At 33.0% G+C, this 4,350-nt stretch overlaps 1 long non-coding RNA gene across 2 annotated transcripts; it reads right to left on the bottom strand.

The window, feature by feature from the left end:
* Window positions 1–785: 785 nt before the first annotated feature.
* Window positions 786–3,610, bottom strand: LOC138313951 (uncharacterized). Of its 2 annotated transcripts, none has more exons than XR_011207302.1 (4): window positions 3,553–3,610; window positions 2,553–2,644; window positions 2,247–2,339; window positions 786–1,151 (listed from the first exon to the last, which is right to left on the bottom strand). It is a non-coding gene; the product is annotated as an uncharacterized lncRNA (long non-coding RNA). The 2 variants fall into 2 exon arrangements; XR_011207303.1 differs by lacking the exon at window positions 3,553–3,610 and adding an exon at window positions 3,076–3,099.
* Between the last annotated feature and the right edge of the window lie 740 nt (window positions 3,611–4,350).

Consider the following 4,350-nt stretch of genomic DNA (forward strand, 5'->3'; position numbering starts at 1 on the left):
AGATACCCGAAACATACAAAGTACCTAAAACATACCCAAAAGCTACCTAAAATGTACCCAAGAGCTACCTAAAACATACCCAGAGAAATATACCTAAAAGATACCCGAAACATACAAAGTACCTAAAACATACCCGAAAGCTACCTAAAATGTACCCGAGAGCTACCTAAAACATACCCAAAAGCTACCTAAAACATACCCGAAAGCTACCTAAAAGGTACCCGAGAGCTACCTAAAATGTACCCGAAAGCTACCTAAAACATACCCGAAGCTACCTAAAATGTACCCGAAAGCTACCTAAAACATACCTGAAAGCTACCTAAAAGGTACCCGAGAGCTACCTAAAACATACCCGAAAGCTACCTAAAACATACCCGAAAGCTACCTAAAAGGTACCCGAGAGCTACCTAAAACATACCCGAAAGCTACCTAAAACATACCCGAAAGCTACCTAAAACATACCCGAAAGCTACCTAAAACATACCAGAAAGTACCTAAAACATACCCGAAAGCTACCTAAAATGTACCCGAAAGCTACCTAAAACATACCCGAAAGCTACCTAAAAGGTACCCGAGAGCTACCTAAAACATACCCGAAAGCTACCTAAAACATACCCGAAAGCTACCTAAAAGGTACCCGAGAGCTACCTGAAACATACCCGAAAGCTACCTAAAACATACCCGAAAGCTACCTAAAACATACCCGAAAGCTACCTAAAAGGTACCCGAGAGCTACATGAACTCACAACTCATTAAAAACATGATATAGAAATATGAAAATAGAAAACATTTAAAAAGTTTATTGTAATTTTAAAAATTGCTTTTTAAACAAAACAAATCTGATCAATTGCAAGTCACAAAAATAATCAACATAATATTTTTGATAGTTGAATACATCATTCAAGATACATGTATATTTTTGATAATAAATTAGTCACGGTTCGATGCAGTAATTTTCAAAAGCTTTACTATCCATGTCCTTTTAGCATTTTCACATCAATTAATCCATCATAAGACACTGGATGTGGCGATGTAATCTTAGGGAAAGGGTACAGTGTTTCCATGTCGATTGCAGCTGATGAATATATCTCTTCACAATGTGGACGGATTTGCACAGGATAAGTTGTTCTGGTGATTCTTGTTGGAGTTTACTGAAAGAATAATGGTAATAATTAAAACATGCAAGAATCCAAAAGATCTAAACACCAGTAGTTATCGAAATATGTAATCAGTAATGCAATTTAACACTGAAACAGTTTTTGAAAGATTTGATGAATGGTTTTCACCATCTAAACAACGGCATTCTAGATATGCAAACATTCAGAAGGAGTTAACAAGAGTTAACAAAATGTGAAGCAAGGCCACTTTACATCATTGGATGCAGACATATTGAAATTCCCGCTATTATTAACCAATCAAACGCTTTATTATAATAAGCTCATTAAAAATTGTTTTACTCAACTTAGGGAAACAAATGCTTACACATTTTGATTTAACAGTCAACAAGAATTTCTTTCAATGAGACTACCATTCCACATCTCCACCATTAACTAAAGTCCTACTGTAAATATGTTAGACTATTCTTAGTTGTATATGTATGTCAAAGGTCACAATGTAGGTCATGATAACCCACCAGATATAAACCAAGAAGTTCCAGTGAATTGAAGTATAGGTATAAGAGCCTAGTAATACTTGGCCCATCCTAGATTTCCAGGGGTTACGATCACTTATAATCTTTTACACCCTGGGAATATGTCATAGCGAAACTGAAGGCTCTGTGTATGACATCAGATGAGAAGATAGTTTGGTCCTTTGATATACATCAAAAGACTCAACTAACTGTACATTGCATGGCTTTGAAGTTGAGCATCACTAAATCTCTAGATCTGCTGCAGGCCTGTGATTGGTCAGTTTTTTCTCTTGAACTGCCTTCAGTTTTGCAATGATATGTTCCAGCGAAATCAAGGTTATAAGTGATCATATAACCCTTTGAAATCAAGGTCTTGATTTTACATTTAGGACCTGGAAAAGTTTTTGAAAAAGAACATTACCTAATAAAGAATTGATTTTTATCACCAAAAAGGATATTTTAGTTTTTTTTTTTTTTTTAAATTGTTTCCCCTCATTTAACTATTAAATACCTTTAAGTCACATTTGCTTTGCATACAACACTGAAAATAAACTAAACATGAAGTTTACCCTACATGTACATGAAATTAATCTTTTTTAATAAAATTGTTACATACATTACCACGCCTAATATAATCATCTTTTGTAGTGTATATGCCGGGGGAAGTGTCTTCTCCACTTTTTAACTCCAATGCACACAGCAGTATTACCTGATGAAAGTAAAAAAAAAATGAATGAAGGATAGCGACCAATTATAATAATTATAAGAATGATGTAATATGTTAGTGGTTTTCTCAATTAGAATTATCATCATTTCAATTAATATTTTAATTCGTTTAGATTTGTGAATGAATTGATTCGTTGCTTTTGCACACAAACATTGATAATTCACAATTCATTTCCATATTTATGAGTATTTTTACCAATGAAATTGTCTGATTGGTGCAAATCTCCAATTATCAGTCTAACTTGTGATTGTTTTCTTCTTTCCTCACCATGGCCCATTCTGATATTCCTGACAAAAATTAAATGAATCATTACAAGTTAATTGGAAGCATCATATATACATCAAGAAGTAAATTTCACCAAGATAAATACTAAATCATTAGAACCATAAATATGAAATACACTGTATATAAAATTCCAAAAAATATAAACAAAATAAATTTTAATTTCATATTTATGTACAAATTGAAGATAAATATATATCTTCTACTTCCTATAGCTTGATTTCTTTATTCATATAAGACTATGTATCCAATTTAAAAATAAATTTCACATATTTATATTTGAATTATAATTTTAATTAATCAAAATCCAGCCAATTACATGCAAATATGGACCCATAAAATGCTTTGTATTCAAAAATATTCCATGCATATTTGTAACAGCTTTCAATCATCAAAGTTTTGCAGCTTTGTTTAACAGAATATTAAGGAAAATTACCCGGGCATTCTCTTTCTTTTCAATGTCGGTGACGATTATTGATGAGACCTACTTTTCTGTTGCCAGCATGAAGACAACGTCCAGATATATATTAATATTACAAGTTACATTTTTTTAATTCAATAATAGTATATGGTGTGCAAAACATCACAACTTGCATACCAAAACCAATAAAAAGACACTTTTTGAGCTAAAGAACAAATAGACAGTACGTCAGTAGGCCTACATATTTTCTTCTCAAACCGTGAATTCAAAAATAATAATAATAAACTATCAAAATCGTTCAAACTCATCTAAATTATGTCCAAAATTAATGAAAAATAATTGGTATACTAATAATCTAAGCCATGCTTTCAGTAGTTATACGACTTATTTATTTACCAAAACAAGAAATTTTGGTTCTGTGATATTTTTTTAAATTTACAACCTGCTGCTTGTAACCGGTAATTTGAGCTACGGTGAAAATTGAAAACGTACCTGAATTCTGACAAATTAAACTTGCCGTGATTGATGAATCAGCTAAACAGGCATGAAAATAAACCCCCATCAAGTTGATTTTCTGTGGTATACAGGACAAAAACATCGTCTGTAGGCACGGCAAAGGAGAGCCTGGGTTGTTTACATTTTCAAATACTTCCGTAAACACCTTCCTCTATTTTCCCCGCGAAAAGTCACGTGATTAACAAAGGGATTCCCCCGACCGGGATTCCCCTGTACATCATAGACAAATCCTTGTCTCCGTGAGACTTTCGGCAAATATTTCAACTGGTGAAGTTGTTAATTGATTTAATTGTATAACTGAAGTGTTTCTGGTGTTATTCTAGTAGAAAGATAATTTAATCAGCGACAGCGTATTTACTACAACGGTGTTTACTGTTGGTTTCCGGCATGCAGACAATGCCTTAGACTCAGTCACGTCAGTGAAGCTTTCAGCACAAATATTTCGACCAATTTTGATGTTGATGATTGATGAAAGTAAATAAATAAAGTATTCCTGGTATTATTATAATGGAAAGAATATTTACTCACAAGTATCGGTCTGACTAGCTATTTACGACAAAATTGTTTACTGTATACATATCGGTTTACGGCATGAAGCTTGGTGAACATGTTCACTACACGTGTGTTTATCACTAATTTGAACGATAATTTTCCATACCTATAAAGTAGATGTGTTTGTTTTAATCCAAGCTGGATAATGGGCCCCAGACCCCTTTTAATGGAATGTATGGATAGTTGTTTAATTGTATGTAAATTTAAAGGATTTATTTTGCA

The sequence above is a fragment of the Argopecten irradians genome, unplaced genomic scaffold (genome assembly GCF_041381155.1).
Source record: "Argopecten irradians isolate NY unplaced genomic scaffold, Ai_NY scaffold_1106, whole genome shotgun sequence".
NCBI classification, from domain to species: Eukaryota; Metazoa; Mollusca; class Bivalvia; order Pectinida; family Pectinidae; genus Argopecten; species Argopecten irradians.